This window comes from Stegastes partitus, unplaced genomic scaffold, assembly GCF_000690725.1.
Source record: "Stegastes partitus isolate 25-593 unplaced genomic scaffold, Stegastes_partitus-1.0.2 Scaffold2023, whole genome shotgun sequence".
Taxonomy (NCBI): Eukaryota; Metazoa; Chordata; class Actinopteri; family Pomacentridae; genus Stegastes; species Stegastes partitus.
In genome coordinates, this window is record NW_007579754.1 from 51,577 (window position 1) to 61,180 (window position 9,604).

Sequence of the window (9,604 nt, forward strand, 5' to 3'; positions counted from 1 at the left end):
GCTCCACTTCCCTTCTGATCACTAGTCCAAAGCCTAACCACTCTGGTTAACCACCACTACCCCAAAGCAACTAGCAGACGATTGATCCATCGACCTCTGGGTTATGGGCCCAACACACTTCTGCTGCTCCACTCTGCTAGCTGACAGCTGTATTTTCTATAGATATGTCAATGAAGGAATTTGACCTCGTGTGTCCTTGGCCAGTTAGACATTTTTGTTCATCAAATGGTAAATCCATCAATTCCTGACAAACAGTATAACAAAGACCTCCTGCTTTTACTGTATGTGGAACGATTGTATTTACTGTTGTGTGCATCACCCAAAGGCCCATTTGGAGGCGGGAAAAGCCCTTCCATGTACCGCTGCTTCAACTGTAGAATAGCAGGTGAACCTGTTCAGCTGTGGTTCATGTTGCTCTATAATCAGGTCACATATCATGTATTTAACAGATTCTCTCAGGACAAGTTGCACAGGTGTCGCGTACAACGATCCCAGCTCATGTGTTTGTGTTTACAGGGTGGAGAAAATGTTCTCAGTGTCACAGCTAACACACAGATAAGGTGGCAGACTAGAAGCACTGCTTAAGAATAAACAGATTAGAACCAGGGTCTGACGTCTGCAGGTGAGAACACGGAGACAGGTCTACCTCGGCGTGAACCCTGAGGATGGAGACCTTAGACCCATTTAACAGAACCACAGGAGGGACAACTCTGATCGCATCGAGACCAGGTCGGACAGGTGATTTTGATTTCACAGAGAATTTCACAAAAGTAAAAATATTTGTTGTCTATTGGAAAACAGATCAGACTTGGAGCATGAAGACGAATAAGGATGACTGGACACAAGCTTTTGAAATATGACATATTGTTAAAGATGAAACCTGATTTCCAAAGGTATGGGATTCTGCAAAACCAATGTGTAGCCGAAGACACGTCAGGTGTCTGAGTTTTTAACAGCTTCACTAAAAAGGATGTTTTCTCTCTAAAAATGATCTGGTGGCTTTGTAAATATCACAGTCAAAACCAGCTATACAACCCCTAATAAAATCTCTGAATATCACTAAGTGGTTGAAATTGAGTTAGACATACCAACATTAATGCCTGAAACTCTTGTTTTGTCCCTCTTGTAGGTTTATGTCACTAACAAATTTCACTTTTAAGATATATTCGGTGGTATTTGGAGATCAGAATTGATATCCCGATTCCAGCACAGCGAACAAATAGTTGGCTATTCGGGTCCAGCCCTACTGGACAAATCACTTTGATTTGCAAAAACTTTACGCACAGATTATTTTGGTGTTTGTTAAATGGTTACACAAGATCTAATGTAAAAGTGGAAGTGGTAAAATCTTCAAAACTTTCAGAAGACTTGTCGTCACTGCAGCAATTATAGGATAGTAGCATCAATAGTGAATCACATCAATACATTAACTGAGAAATGCCTGTTTTAAAGCTACAAAGCAAAACTCATGATTGGCCATATTAGACCAACTCAGGCTGTAGCAGCCAAACTTGGCAAATGAATTAAACTTTTTCACACTTTAAGTTCTTCAAGTTCTTTCATTTTGAGATTTTGTGACAGAAAGTGAGCTTAAAATTCTCCCTTCTAGTTTCTAATCCTTTGAATACAGAGCGCCTGTTTGCAATTAGCTTTTAAAAGTGGAAAACAACAACAACAACAACTGACAAGAGCTGCATTTACTGCCTGGCACAGGATTCAACACATTGCATGACATTTGCACGATGCCAACCTCTTAAACTCGAAAAACCTGTACAAGACATCGCCTGTAGACCGACTGCACACAGAGAGATGACAGAGTAATGACAGCGTCTGGATTTTTCTATAAGCAACACTGCAGAGCTATTTCACTACTCCTGTTTGTGTATCTCAGGATTTCTTTCGCACTAACCTGTAACAGAAAGCAGCCAGGTGAGACGGCGGCTTTCTATTTTCAGCTCCAATGACAGCGAACCAGGAATGCAGCGACAGCAACCGCCGCACGCTCTGCCCTCACGAGGAGGATGCACTCATACACTCCTGCAGATTCTGTTACAAGCTGATGTATAACCTCTGCTAATCTACCAATCAAAGGTCAGGCTGGCTCCAGGAAGCGCTCTGATTGGCCGGTTGCAGCAAGACGGTTGGTGTGATCGACTCAAACACTTCATGCAAACTATCAATGAACTTAGCCCGCACTAGTGAGATAGTGGAGGCTGAGGGTGATACGATTTGGGGATTCGCCTACCTGCATATAACCAAATACGCAACGTCGTTAAAACCACAAAAATGCAGCGTGCATCAACACACCCTGTTTGTCTGATCACGCCTCTGTTTTATGTCTTGCAGCACAACAGAAATGAATGGCAGCTTTTCCAACCGAATGCTGGTTAAAGCCAGCAGGTTCAAGCAGGTGGTCGGTGTCCTCACCTTTGCCTCAGTGACCTCTGGCCCCTGTGTGGTCAGCTGAGGTGATTAGACCGGGCGAGATAACAGGCGATCAAAGGAAAAAACTGCAGAATAGAATAGTCAAGTCGACCCGTTGACTCGCTGAGTTGTGGAGTCTGCTGTTGTTTTACTCGTAGTCTTTTACGAGAGGTCATTCATTAACTACGTGTCATCAGTTAATGGAAAATCTCCATTGCCATTTTATTAAATCCTGTGGTAGCGCATTCAAATATCTTGGCTGACTGGTAGTCAGAAATGCAGAGATTTTCAATTTATTGTCACAGAAAAAAAAGCAGCAAATCCTCACAACTAAGCAGCTGGTATGAGATGATGTTTAAAGACTGACGTTATCCCATAAACACTCAATGGATTATAAAAAAAAACCCTGCAGATTCCATTTCTGTCAGATAACAAACCTCTCACTTGATAACTTGTTCTAGCTGAATACATTTGTTGGACTGGCCAAGAACAACTGAATAAGTTTGGGCATGTAGGTAATCAGATGTGGATCTAAATGCAGCCACTGATAGAGTCCCATTAAAACAGAGTCAGCTGAGGGAGAGAGAGAGTGACAGACAGACAGACAGACAGACAGACAGACAGACAGACAGACAGAGAGAAAAACATTGATTACAATTGTCTGTTGCACTTATGCAAGGTTGGATTAAAGGAAACAACCCCGGCTCCCCAAACCTTTAGGGGCTCAAACGTGTCTCAGAAACGTTGCTTCAGTTTGATTAGCTGAACATTTATCTTGAATGTTATCGTTTAACAAAATGTGTGCACGTGAGCAGAAACAGTTTGGGGAGAAGCGTGTGATCTCACATGAAGCACTTTGCGCTTTTCTTTTGTGTTTCATGTCTTTGAATCTGTCAGTATGTTTTGAACAAACTTTAAGCTCAGGTCAATATTTACTCAGGACTTCATTGGCATAACTGTGTCTTGGTATGTTAACGCCAATAAAGAACTTTGAACTTCCTCTTTTATCAACAACAAAGGAGGCAACTACATAGCAGAGGAAAGTCACTCAGCGCTTATTGCTGCAGTCTATTCGGTTGCTTCTTCTGGCAAACTAGTCATTGCTGGTTGACATAAATTGCAAACCAGTGCTGGACTGATGCTCCAAAAAAAAAAAAAAAACCCTGACAGTTTGCAAAAATGCTAATAAGCTCAATAAGCACTGTTTGAACTTGTTTGGAAAGGGCTATAATGTAGTAGAACGTTATTATGGTAAGAGCCTCGTGGTGTTAGAATTTCATTTTTATGTAGTTTTGTTAAATTCTGCACGATAGCATCAAGTAAAATTTTGGTCAAATGAATGACAAAAACAACTCTTTTACACTTTACATTGCACATGGCTGCTTTAGCTCACCTGGTTGAGCTGGCAACGCATGCACAGGGGTTATAGCCTCCGATGTAGCGTCCAAAAAAAAATACTAAGGTAACAACACAGCATGGAGTGAGCTGTGTTTAGTTTCCTATTGTCAAACTGTGGCAGGAAGTCCTCTTTTCATATAAATAATACTAAAAACACAAACGTCTCCCTCTCACACATACAGTACATAGCGTACCCTGCATACAAATACACATATATGCAAATACACAAAAACAATAACCTGTCGATGTGGAATAATGGATCTGAAATCATAGATTCATATAAAAATAAAAGTAAAATCAAAAGAAGTGTCATCTGAATTGGTGAGAAAAACAATGGCCTCCACTGCTCTTCCACTGTGTGACGCATTGGTAATTCAATGAATCAGTGTCTTTTTGAACACACACTGTTTGTCCGTCGATGGGATTCACAGACATGTCCAGAGTCCCTTCAAAAGCAGCCACTAGATGAGTTTAATACTGTCCTATCTAATAAAGGCAAAAAGGCCATAACAAATAAATAAATGAATAAAAATGTATTACATCCATTCATTCTCTTCACATTCTGCCATGTTGTGAATTAAATTATAAGTAAATATACACTGTAGGTTATCATGAACACTGTTCCGCTGACCTGACAGAGGCCCTATAATGCAGTGGCAGGTTATTAAAAAAAAACAATGGACAGGTGATAACAGCTGTGGCCAACGTCATACATAATTAACATTGCCATAAAAAAACAGCGAAGAGATAAGGCTTTCTCATTTCGCCTGTCATGTCATGTTGCCTGACTCCTCTATACATGCATCTCCTCCTTGCCTCCTCTACTTGCATCTCTGTTGACATGAGGAGAGTAGTGCGCTCCAATATCCATACTATCATACTATATAGTATGCAAGGAAAAGATTTAGCAGTGTGCCAAAAAATACCAAGATGTCCTGTTACATCTGGGAGGGTTTTGCAACATGTGAACCGGCATGCTTTTGTGACCCTTGTGACCCACAACCTTCTGTGCAGTTACATCACACACTTCATGGTGTTGCATGCAAGTGTAAACAAGCTCGACACAGACAGCTCAATTTGCGCTGCAGACTGCGACGGTCAAAGTTCAACGTACATCATTATGACGAAACAGCATGTCGCAATTGAATGCATGCTGGATGAACTTAGTGAGTGTTTAAGAGCAAAAAGAAATCGTATGTGGTTGGTAGAGAGGATGTACAGTTAGTGAAATGAGATGAGGGGAGGACGTAGATCTGCACAATGTAGATGAAGCACAGGGGCAGAGCTACATTTAAGACACTGTAGGGAAGGAAGACATTTTGTTTATGGAAAATACTTATCAACATGTAACTTTAATGCAAAGAGAGGATTTGCTACGGGTTAAGCCCATGACCGGAGAGGGATTTTCATATATCAGCTACTGACACCAACACTTTGCTTTAGATGTTTTTAAATGTACTTTGCATTGAAGCTGTACTTAACTGACTGCATTGAGGAATTAAGGCCTCATGTACAATATAGCCGAGTAAGACAATAATGTCAGCACACAAACATGAAACTTAATTAGCAATGAAATATTAAAACTTACTAAAATAATAAAGTATTAAAACATATGAATCAACTGAAAAATGAGCAGCTGAAAGTAGAATTTTCCTCACAATGTTCCTGTAAATTTAATCACACAGGATTTTAAAGCACATATTTTACTTCCACTGTAGTATTTTTTAATGTCCCTGGACTTTTTATTTCAGTGATATGAACAACAGGTATCCAGGGAGAGAGACCCCCTTTAAGAGCAATGTCTATTCTCTTTCAAATACAGATAGTTTAAAATGTCAATACGCTGTCTACAAGAACTGTGCTGAAGTGAACAAATTTAGAGGCTAATCAACTCATACCAGACCACAGCTCTCTCATGAGAAAACTAAATATGTCAATACAAATTGTTACTTATGCGTAAAATTGACTTAATCTTTACCTATAGCTCAAATTTTGATGTTGCTCTGACTTAAAGTGCATCACGAATGCCAGATCGCACATTTTTATTTTTTATTTTTCAACTGGTTGATTATTGTCAATTAATCAACGACTCAGAATAAATATTATAATTAAATTCACAAGACAAAAATAACGTCAAATCAGCAGGAATGTTCCAAACTAATATATCACATCATGATTAGCTTGATCTCAAGTCAGATAGTTTGTCTTTCAGATGATAATAATACTTTTTAGCTGGATAGCTGTTATGTTACTGTTTACCAAAAGTCTAACATTTGCAAGTCAAAACTTTTGAAAATAACTGAGGGGTAATCGTTCCTCAAAAGTCATTAGTCAAACTAATGGATAGCACATGACTCTAATGCTAAAAGTTTAATTATTTCCTTACAACAACAAAAAAACAAAACAAAACAAACAAAAAAAAAAAAACAAAACACAGGAGCTGTTTTTGTACTGTCAGACATAATACCATTTCTTTTTGATTTCCTCAAAGCATTAAAAATTATTCCACCACTGCTTAAAGATGTGAAATTACTAAATCTATTGTTGGATTAAAAAGTGCAGAGGGTTAAATACTGCATCAACGTTTGTTTACTGTTGCATTGTGACATTTTCTGCGTGCCTGTGGCTGCAGCTGGTCCACCACATAATGAGTGCAGCAGCCTGTGCTCCACCCGGCTTATCGAGCCCCAGCGCCCCGTGCAGCACAACAAGCAACAAGCACCGCCATGCAGGCAGGAGGTGGAGCCGGAGGGGGGGCGGGGGGGCGCAGCGCTGTACGGTCTGTATCCGAACCATGGAGGAGGGGAGGGGAGGGGGGTTCAGGCTGAACAACCAATGACAGCAGCGTGGGTTCATGGCTGTCAGCCAATCAGAGCCGAGTCACCTTTCACCTCGAAACCTGCGCTGATCCCACCAGAGCCACATGTGGCAGCACCTCACCTCCCCGCTACGGATAATTAATCATTACATCCAACGTTTACAGTTAACAAATCCCACACAAACAGTATCAAAACATAAGATTTAACATAAACTGAACGTTATCTTCTCCTACCGGTGTTTACTGCGTTTTTTTCTTTTTCTCCATTTAACTCTCTGACTGTAATTTAAAGGTCAAAATGGAAAGTGACTGTAAAAGGTTCACTTTCACTTCCCGACAAAAAACAACAACAAAACAAAAACATACCGAATTCCATAAAGTTCACCCGCTTATGACAAATTTTAACCAGCACCAAGTACAAATAATCGCCCAGGACACACAAAAAACATTCAGGGAACCTCCAGGGAACGTTCTGTAACCGTTAAGTTAGTAGAACTTTACACTAAAATTAGCTGGAAACCCACTGAAATACTAAAAAAACGAACTAAATTTCAAATTGAAAGCTATTTAGGAAGCATTTAAAAGTAAAGTAAGTAAGTAAATATTAAACAATCTTACCGTTTCGTTTCTTAAAAAAAAATAAAAAAAAATAAAAAGTGCGTAAAAGAAAGAAGCTGCAAAATGTCGGTCGATATTCTGTCACTAAGTTGTGTGTTTTTACACTGTGGTCGATAAAATGTCAGATATGTGAATGGAGTTCGGTCTGACCTCTCTTTCCACACTTTTTAAAACATTTAGAATTATATTTTAAGTAACGTATAGTGTCAAATAAAAGTAGCACACAAACAAGGATTCGGTTCAATTAACAAACAAAGCAGCAGTGAGACTAACGGTTGTTCGCACCTGTCAGCAGCGGCTCTCCCGGCTTCTCTCTCCGGATCAGCAGCACCAGCAGTTGGCGTCAAGTTAATGCAACTTCCGAGGGATAAAAGGCAGGGGCGGCTCCAGAGAGCTCTCATGAGGGGGCCACAAGGAGGGAACAGTACAACCCCCCCTCCCTTAACAAACAGTGCAAGTTTTCTCTTACAATATATGCTTTTGAACATCAAGGTGCACATGAAGTGGGCTTAAATTTACAGGACAATTATAACATTATTATTAGATAACACATTTAGAAATTATTTTTGATTTTTTTTAATAGTTTGATTATTGCCATTGAGGGGGGCTACAAGGCAAAAATTTAAAATGTATCATCATTGATATTTAAATTCACAACAAAAATAATTAACAGATGCTTGATCGATACTAGTGAAAAACTCCAGCTAGGTTTAGCTTTAGCTTTAACTTTATTAGCTTAACATAAAGTCAGCTAGTTAGCCCGATAAATAATGGATAACAATAATTTAAAAAAATTACTGCTGGTTAGCTATTAGGTTTCTCTTGTACATGATAATGTACCTAATTTGTCAGAAATCTAGCATTTGCATGGGGGCTAAAGTCTATTTTGACATGTTGACATATTGCAGAAAAAGTTTATTTTTTGTTCAAACTAATGGATTTCTCCCAACTTGACTCTCATGTTAGCAGTAAAGTGCAAATATTACATAAAATAATCATTTCTTTTACATTTTCTTAGAGCACCAAAATGACTTCAATACTGTTTAGGGATTTGTTGACTAAATGCAATGGTCTTACCTCAGTTTAGCATTAGCATTGCATTAGCATTGTTGTTGTTGTAGTTTGATTATTACCCATTAATTTGCAATTGACAAAAAACAGAGAAATACACACACACACACACACACACATATATATATATAAATATAAAATCATATCTGGCATTATTAGATTTTAATAGTGATGCATCTGAGTGTCAGCAGCATGGTGCTGTTGTAGCTGCTGCAGGTGGAGCTGGTTTGAACTACTTTAGTTTTATAGACAGAGACAGCAAATACATCTAAGAGCTACAAATAATAGGAGAGGAAAAAAGAAAGAAAAAAAACAAAGCTCAGATAAACAAATTTGTTTCCACTTTTTCCTCTAAACTTCTGATTTGAACGTGCATCGACATGAAGCCACGTGAGAAGCTCAGCGGGGAAAAAACACTGATTGGTGAAGCTGTTAACAATTCATAGATGTTTAAAATGTCACTACACACTGCTTTTTGTAAATTGTCAAATACCAAGAAGTTTGTAAGCCCCTGGTTTGATATTTAACTGTGTCTTTTATTTTAAAAGCATGTTATATTGTCTATTGTGTGAAGTCTGAAGCACAGATAAATGTAGTGGAGACCGAAGTGTAATATTTCCCTCTGAAATGTAGAGGAGCACTTTAAACTGTTGGATAGTTTAGCACTCAAATCACTAGAAACTGAAAAAAGTAATAACAAATAAAAATGTAATGAAAATCATGACGTTGCTTTTGAATTGTGGTTCAACAGAAATATATATATATTTAAAAACAAACAAAAAACAAGCAAACAACCATGATGGGACCCATAAACTAATATCTAGTTGAACAACCCTTTGAGCCAATCACTGCCATCAGGTGTTTTCTGTAAATTCTGTGATTTCACTGCTCATCAGCAAAGTGCTCTAATGTGTCCGGGACAGTTTTTTTGTTTTTTTAAATTCTTCTTTTCAACCACAGTTCAAAATCAATGTCTTATTTCACTAAATTATAATTTAGCAAATTTTTATTTAATACTACTTTTTTCAGTTTCTAGTTATTTGAGTGAATATTGTGAATTTTGCCTTTTCTTTAATGGAAGGGGATGAACACATCTGAGGACAGCTGTATGCTTACTTACAATATGTTTTATGTTTTAGTGCAAAAACTGTAGAACTTTGAGGTCTAACCAGCCTCATCAGAGTCCAGTTGGTTTGGTTGTTCAGCGTATGAACTGTCCTTCTGTTTCTCAGACATGCTGTCAGTCTTTAATTTGCAGCCGTTGAGAAACAGGTG

General features: G+C 38.6%; 1 protein-coding gene across 1 annotated transcript in view; it reads right to left on the bottom strand.

Moving 5' to 3' along the window:
* Positions 1-7,617, bottom strand: part of LOC103373597 (long-chain-fatty-acid--CoA ligase 1-like) — a 19,139-nt gene extending 11,522 nt beyond the window's left edge. The window contains exon 1 of the mRNA XM_008303516.1: positions 7,544-7,617. The gene's annotated coding sequence lies outside the window, so the exon portion shown is untranslated. The remainder of the gene's footprint in view (positions 1-7,543) is intronic.
* Positions 7,618-9,604: the final 1,987 nt, after the last annotated feature.